This window comes from Pseudorca crassidens, chromosome 2 (genome assembly GCF_039906515.1).
Source record: "Pseudorca crassidens isolate mPseCra1 chromosome 2, mPseCra1.hap1, whole genome shotgun sequence".
Lineage (NCBI taxonomy): Eukaryota > Metazoa > Chordata > Mammalia > Artiodactyla > Delphinidae > Pseudorca > Pseudorca crassidens.
In genome coordinates this window covers 34,717,241-34,726,200 of record NC_090297.1, presented here as the reverse complement: position 1 = coordinate 34,726,200, position 8,960 = coordinate 34,717,241, and positions in this window count along the sequence as shown.

The following is an 8,960-nucleotide window of genomic DNA, read 5'->3' as shown; positions in this document are numbered from 1 at the left end:
TGTGTTTCCTTAACCAGGCATTATATACTTTTATGTATTTTTGAACTTTATAAAGATGGAGCACGTTGTACATAATTCCCTGTGATTTCCTTTTTTCACTCAACATTAGTTTCTGAGTCTGGCTGACACCTATGGTAGCTCACACCATGTCCCCGCAGCCCACTCAATTTCGGGGTAGCTGAGACTTGAAGGCAAGCTGCTAGCATGCCACCTCGCAGGCCACAGCAGCTCTTCGCTTATCTGACTGGGGCTCTTCACAAAGCTTGAGAAGGCTGTTCAGCCTGTGTGTAACCCAGGAGTTCCGGAAAGTTATTGCCCCAGGGGATCGATCAGTGGGGCTTGGGGCAGGGGGTGGGGGGGTGGAAGTAAGTGGAAAATGGTCCAGTCCCCACATCTTCAGAGGGACAATTCTGAGCTGTATTCCACACAATTCCTCAGGGAGTTCTCAGCGGGAATGAGCACAGTGGCCCACTGTCATCAGTAGCTCAATAACGCACATCTTATTGGTTTGTCTTCCTTTTCTTCAATAAATTTATTTATTTATTATTTTATTTAGTTTTGACTGTGTTGGGTCTTCGTTGCTGTGCGCAGGCTTTATCTAGTTGCAGTGAGCGGGGGCTACTCTTTGTTGCCGTTCGTGGGCTTCTCATTGCGGTGGCTTCTCTTGTTGCAGAGCACGGGCTCTAGGTGCACGGGCTTCAGTAGTTGTGGCATGTGGGCTCAGTAGTTGTGGCTCACGGGCTCTAGAGCGCAGGCTCAGTAGTTGTGGCGCACGGGCTTAGTTGCTCTGCGGCATGTGGGATCTTCCCAGACCAGGGCTCGAACCCGTGTCCCCTGCATTGGCAGGCAGACTCTTAACCACTGTGCCACCAGGGAAGTCCCTTTCATCATTTTCTTCTCACTTGCTACTTCTGATTCCTGGGATCACTTCCTAAATAAACTCTTGCACTGAAGAATTTGTCTCACACCCTGCTTTGGGTGGAGTACAAATTAAGACACTGAAATCTGTCCATATTGATTGATAGAACCTGGGACGTTCATCCAACACTGTGAGGTAGATCATTGTATGTATATACCAAAAATTTGTCCATTCCCTCATTGATAAAAGTGAGGGCTATTTCCGGGCTTTTGCTTTTACAAATAGTGCTGATATGAACATTCTTTTTTTTTTAAATTTATTTGGTTGCGCCGGGTCTTAGTTGCAGCAGGCGGGCTCCTTAGTTGTGGCATGCGAACTCTTAGTTGCAACATGCATGTGGGATCTAGTTCCCCGACCAGGGATTGAAACCCTGCATTGGCATCGCGGAGTCTTATCCACTGTGCCACCAGGGAAGTCTCCATGAACTTCATTCTTATCTGAAAGTATAACCAACAGACAAACTATTGTTATTCAGACTTGGGTATTTGGCAGGTGTTTTCTCTAAAATGAACAAAGGGCACCTGTCGCTTGAAGGAAAACAACTGACAGTATTTGTTGCCAAAGTGATTTGATATTTTGGCTGGAAATTAGCAGTTTTATCTGCTACTGTGAGCTTGATAGTTTCCCAGTAAAGGAAGATTTTTCTGATGAGATTGGTAGTGACATTAGTGAATGCGAGTTTTTTATGTTATACAATGAAATGTGTCAACATTTGAAATATCTGCACAGTGAACCAATACATTCTAAATGACTAATATATGTCTTGACAACTATGCATAAGTAAAAGAGCCACCAATATGCAAGACAATCTGGTGCATTTTACTGGAACAGAGTGTAAAGAGTTCATTGGTGTATTATATATTTGAAAGTTGCTAAAAGAGTAGATCTTAAATGTTCTCAGCACAAAAAAGAAATGGTAATTATGTGACGTGATGGTGGTGGTAGCTACCTTTATTATGGTAATCAGTTTGCGATCTATAAGTGTATCAAATCAATGGATTGTACACCTCAAACTTACACAATGTTATATGTCAGTTATATCTCAATAAAGATGGGCAGGGGAAGAAAGGAAAAGTTCACTGGTATGGTTTTAGATTCCATGCTGCATTAACCTTTAAGCAACTATCACTTGTCAAGTTTCTTCTTGCATCAAAAGAAAACTATCCGTAATTATCTGAGGTGATTGAAATGCTCCTTTTCCAGGGAAGCCTCCTACACCCTTGGGGGAATGTAAGATGGTGCAGCCATTATGGAAAGGTATGGAGGGTCCTTAAAAAACTAAAAATAGAGTTGCCATATGATCCAGCAATCCCACTCCTGGGCATATATCCAGAGAAAACTATAATTTGAAAAGATACATGCACTTCAGTGTTCATAGCAGCACTATTTACAATAGCCATGACATGGAAGGAACATAAATGTCCATCAGCAGATGAATGGATAAAGAAGATGTGGTACTTATATACAATGGAATATTACTCAGCAATAAAAAAGAATGAAATAATGCTATTTGCAGCAACATGGATGGACATACTAGACAACATGGATTGTCATACTGAGTGAAGTAAGTTAGACAGAGAAATATCGTATGATATCGCTTATATGCAGAATCTTAAAAAAATTATACAAATGAACGTATTTACAAAATAGAAACGGACTCACAGACTTAGAGAATGAACTTATAGTTACCACAGGGGGAAGGGTAGAGAGAAGGGATAGTTAGGGGTTTGGGATTGACATGTACAAGCTGCTATATTTAAAAAGGATAACCAGGGGCTTCCCTGGTGGCGCAGTGGTTAAGAATTCGCCTGCCGATATAGGGGACATGGGTTCGATCCCTGGTCTGGGAAGATCCCACGTGCTGCAGAGCAACTAAGCCCGTGTGCCACAACTACTGAGCCTGTGCTCTAGAGCCCCCGAACCACAACTACTGAGCCCACGTGCCCGCGCACCTAGAGCCCATGCTCCACAACAAAAGAAGCCACGCAATGAGAAGCCCACGCACTGCAGCAAAGAGTACCCACCGCTTGCCACAACTAGAGAAAGCCCACGTGCAGCAACAAAGACCCCACGCAGCCAAAAATGAATTACATTAATTAATTAATTAATTTTAAAAAGTTTTCCTTACACCCTTGACTGTTGATAAATTGTCTTGTACAATGTCCTGCATTCTGGATTTGGCCAGTTGCGTTCTTGCAGTAACATTTAATTTATTTCTTTATCCCTCAGATTTCTGAAACTGGAAAGCTACAGGTTTGATCAGATTCAGGTCCACTTCTGAGCTGTGTGACCTGGATAAGAGCCTTAACCTTTCTGTGTCCCAGTTTCCTTACTAGCAAATTTTTTTTTCTGGTTGCGCCATGTGGCATGCGGGATCTTAGTTCCCCTTCCAGGCGTGGAACCCATGCCCCCTGCAATGGAAACTCAGAGCCCTAACCACTGGACCACCAAGGAATTCTCCTTACTAGTAACTTGTTTTTACGCTTTTCTTGATATTTTCAGGAAAATTGACTTTTTAGAATTTTATCATAGTCTCATACACCAGAACAATAAATAAACCACTTTTTTTAAAGGTTATATTCCATTTATGGTTATTATTAAGTATAGGCTCTATTCCCTGTGCTGTACAATATATCCTGTAGCTTATTTATTTATTTATTTATTTATTTTATGAAAGTGACTACATTTTTATTTATTTATTTTTTGCAGTACGCCTCTCACTGTTGCGGCCTCTCCCGTTGCGGAGCACAGGCTCCGGACGCGCAGGCCCAGCGGCCATGGCCCACGGGCCCAGCCGCTCCACGGCATGTGGGATCCCCCCGGACCAGGGCACGAACCCGCGTCCCCCGCATCGGCAGGCAGACTCTCAACCACTACACCACCAGGGAAGCCCCGCTTATTTATTTTATACACAGTAGTTTCTACCTTCTTGGTAAATGGAGGATAAGAATGGTAACTCACTCATTGGGTGTAAGGATTAAATTTGTTAAAACATGTAAAATACTTAGAACTGTGCTTTCCACCCAATAAATGGTAGCTAGTATTATTATCTGAGGAAAGTCTCTAACTTGAAAGCTAGAGACCAAAATAAACAACAAGAGACAATCTAAGAAATGGAAGAAAATGTCAGAAAACTACGACTGATATCCTCAGAAACATGAAATAAGAGAAGATCCTGAATCCACAACACAAAAGCAAGAGGCTACCAAAAGGAAAGTCAGGGAACCAGGAAAAACACTGGGAAATTAAATTTTTATAGCAGAAATGAACAAATTCAACAGAAAAACTACAGGATAAATTTCAGAAAAATCTCTCATACAGACTTCCCTGGTGGTCCAGCGGTTAAGACTCCACACTCACAGTGCAGGGGGCCCGGGTTCGATCCCTAGTCAGGGAATTAGATTCCGCACGCCACAACTAAGAGCTTGCATGCTGCAACTAAAAGATCCCGCATGCCGCAACTAAGACCCAGCACAGCCAAGTAAATAAATACATACATACATACATAAAAATGTAACTACTAAAAAAATCTCTTATAAAGTTAGAATAAACAAAACCAAGGGATGGAAAATGAGAGAAAAATGATGAAAAAAACAAGGGAATCTAACAGAGATAAAATTTCCCAGAACTGAAGACAGTATGTTTCCTGATTGAAAGGGACCCCTGAGTACCTAGAGCAGTGAATGAAAAAGCCTTACATTATTATTACTTATCATGATGAAGGTTCAAAACATCAAGGATAAAGGAAAAATATATGTCCTAAAAGCTTCCAGAAACAAGTGAACAAGCAAAAATTACATAAGAAGTAAAGGAAATCAGAATAAATCAGACTTCTCAAGAGTCTAGTCACATGAGAAGCTAAATAACAGTGGATCAATGCCTTTAAAATTCTGAGGGAAAGGGCTTCCCTGGTGGCGCAGTGGTTGAGAGTCCGCCTGCCGATGCAGGGGACACGGGTTCGTGCCCCGGTCCGGGAAGATCCCACATGCCGCGGAGCGGCTGGGCCCATGAGCCATGGCCGCTGAGCCTACGCGTCCGGAGCCTATTCTCCGTAACGGGAGAGGCTGCAACAGTGAGAGGCCCGCGTACCGCAAAAAAAAAAAAAAAAAAAAAAAAAAAAAAAAAAAAAATTCTGAGGGAAAATGATTTCCAACCTGGAACTCTGTACCTGGCCAAACTGTCAATCAAGTGTGAGAGCAAAATAAAGCCATCTTTAGATAAGCAGGGTTTCAAAAATGTACCTCCCATGAACTTATTCTGGGAAATTACTGGGGAATGAGCTCCTTCAAAATGAGAGACTAAGCCTCAAATAGGAGTATCCAGGAGACAGGGAATTTGGTACAGGAGAGGAGATGCAAGTCCCCAGAATGTGGTTATGGGAAGTCTCAGGACAACAGTTGGATAGCAAAGCCAAGACGACAGCTTGGAGCGAGAGGAGGATAGGCCTAAGAAGGAATGTCTCTAAGAGAAAAAAATGTTGAAAAGTATCGGATTCATGAGACCAGACAGAAAGACGTTTTATAGTGCTGATGGAGAGTTTATGGAATAATTAACTGTAGATGCATAGATAATTACACAAATGAAAAAAGTAGGCAATTTTTGACTCCAGGAAAAAAAGAGTTGTAGAGTTGTTTAGAGTTGTTTAATAAAGTGAATGTAATCTTAGTATGGTATACACTGTAAAAATATTCTTTTTTACTCTTAGGAATAGTTATATTCATGTAAACACTGACTCAATCAACCAGGGAATTTTGTAGACTGTCCAAGCGTCTGTTGATGGTCAAGAGAGAGAGAAAGAGAGATCATAAACTCATGGAGGAAGAACAGAGAGGGGACTTTCACTCCCTCCTGGCTTCAGGCTTCACCTTCCTGATGAAGAATCCCAAACCAGTATCTACACACATGTGATTTTCTGCAGCCCTGTACTTACTGGACAAATTGTCTTGCTTATTGCCACCTGTAAGTGTAAACTAGCACGCTCTGTCTCTGTCTCTCTGTCTCTGTCTCTCTTTGTCTCTCTCACTCTCTCTCTCTCTCTCACACACACACACACACACACACACACACACATACACACACACACACTCACACACCTCTGACTTATCCTCTTCCTCATCCTTTCCCAAGCCAACTCATCATAACTTTTATCAGTGGCTCCACTCTTTTTCCAATCTTCCAGTTTGGTTTTTCGACTACTTAATACCCTATATCCAGTCTGTTTCTGTTGGCTTTGTAAAGCCTTCCAAAGTCTCTGCCCTGTCTCCAGCTGTAATCTAATCCAGAGTTTATATGAACTTTATAAAGTGTACAATGTGACAAAAATGTAAAAGAAAGTATAAATCTTGCTAAAGTTTAAATGTTCATTGTAGAAATTTTGGAAAATATAGAAAAGCACAAAGAAGATAAAAATAATCTCCATTCTTAATTTCAATTTGTAATTTGGTGTGTTTCCATCCAGCCCCTTTTTCATGTGTATATAATAATCTTTTCTGAAACAATAAAACAAATATTGTGACTATGTTGTATATGCCTCTTTGTAACTTTTTCATTTACTAAAATAAAAACATTTTATTACATAAAAAATTCTTCTGTGTCATTTTATTGGCTGCATAGAATCCCATTATAGCTATCCTATAATTTATTTAATTGACCCCATTTATAAATATTTTCATTGTTTTGGTTTTTTACTCTTAGGAATAGCACCGTTTCTGATTATTTAGTTAGGATAACTTAAAAGTGTAGTTGCTGAGTCAAAGTTGTGCTTATTTTTTTTTCAATGTGGTTAAAAAAAACCCCCACATAACATAAAATTTACCATCTTAAGCTTTAAACAAATTTTTTAATGGAAGTATAATTGATGTACAATATTACATGTTATAGGTGTAAAATATAGTGATTCACAATTTATAAAGATTATATTCCATTTATAGTTACTACAAAATATTGACTATATTCCCTGTGTTGTACAATACATCCTTGTAGCTTATTTATAGTTTGTACCTCTTAATCCCTTACCCCTATCTCGCCCCTCCCCACTTCCCTCTCTCCACTGGTTACCGCTAGTTTGTTCTCTAATTTGTGAGTCTGTTCCTTTTTTGTTATAGTCACTACATTAGTTTGTTTTATTTGTTAGATTCCACGTATAAGTGATATTATACAGTATTTGTCTTTCTCTGTCCGACTTATTTCACTTAGTATAATACCCTCCAAGTCCATCCATATTGCTGCAAATGGCAAAATTTCATTCCTTTTTATGGCTGAGTAATATTCATTGTATATATATATATATAAAACACATCTTGTTTAACCATTCATTTGTTGATGGACACTTAGGTTGCTTCCATGTCTTGGCAATTGTAAATAATGACACTATGAACATTGGGGTGCATGTATCTTTTTGAATTAGAGTTTTCGTTTTCTTCGGATATATACCCAGGTGTGGAATTGCTGGGTCATATGGTAGTTCTATTTTCAGTTTTTTGAGAAAACTCCATACTGTTTTCCACAGTGGCTGCACCAATTTACACTTCCACCAACAGTGTACAAGGGTTCCCTTTTCTCCACATCCTCACCAACATTTTTTTATTTGTGTCTTTTTGATGATAGCCATTCTGACAGGTGTGAGATGATATCTCATTGTGGTTTTAATTTGCATTTCTCTGATGATTAATGATGTTGAGCATCTTTTCATGTGCCTGTTGGCCATCTGTATGTCTTCTTTGGAAAAATGTCTATTTAGGTCTTCTGCCCATTTTTTTGACTGGGTTGTTTGGTTTTTTGATATTGAGTGTATGAACTGTTTATATATTTTGGATATTAACACTTTATTGAACATATCATTTGAAAATATTTTCTCCCATTCAGTTGATGGTTTCCTTTGCTATGCAAAAGCTTTTAAGTTTAATTATTTTCCAGTTGTTTGTTGTTGCTTTTATTTCCTTTCTTTAGGAGACAGATCCAAAAAAATAGTGCTACAATTTATGTCAAAGATGTTATGCCTATGTTTTCTTCCAGGAGTTTTATTGTTTCTGGTCTTACATTTAGGTCTTTAATCCATTTTGAGTTTATTTTTGTATATGGCATTGGAGAATATTCTAATTTCATTGTTTTACATGAAGCTGTCCAGTTTTCCCAGCACCACTTATTGAAGACACTGTCTTTTCTCCATTGTGTATTCTTGCCTCCTTTGTTGTAGATTAATTGACCATAAGTGCATGGGTTTATTTCTGGGCTCTGTATACTCTTCCATTGATCTATGTGTCTGTTTTTGTGCCAGTACCATACTGTTTTGATAACTGCAGCTTTGTAGTATAGTCTGAAGTCAGGGCGCATGATTCCTCCAGCTCTGTTCTCCTTTCTCAACATTGTTTTAGCTATTTGGGCTCTTTTTTGTTTCCTTACAAATATTAAAATTATTTGTTCTAGTTCTGTGAAAAATGCCCTTAGTATTGTGATAGGGATTGCACTGAATCTGTGGATTGCCTTTGGTAGTATGGTCATTTTAACAATATTAATTCTTCCAATCCATGAACAACACAGTACATGTTTCCAACGGTTTGTGTCTTATTTCTTTCATCAGTGTCTTATAGTTTTCCAGTACAGGTCTTTTACCTCCTTAGGTAGGTTTACCATCTTAATTATTTTTAAGTGTGCAGTACAGTGGTATCAACTATATGCATACTGTTGTGCAGCTGATCTATAGGACTTTTTCATCTTGCAAAACTGAAACTCTATATCTATTGAACAATTCCCTTTTCCCCTCCCCCCAGCCCCTGGCAATCACCATTCTACTAAGAGTTTGACTATTTTAGTTATCTCATAGAAATGGAATAATGCAGTATTTGTCTTTTTGTGGGGTCGTGTTCATTTTCAAGGCTTTTGAAATGCTGTGTTAAACTGGCTTCCCAAAATGTTGTGATAATTTACACTTTGACTGAAAATATGAGTGTCCATCTGGGCTACACTTTCGCTGTTGCTTAGAATCCATCCTTTGTTTCAATTCTTGCCCAATCCTTAAAGGAACAAAAGGAGTGGGCTTGAA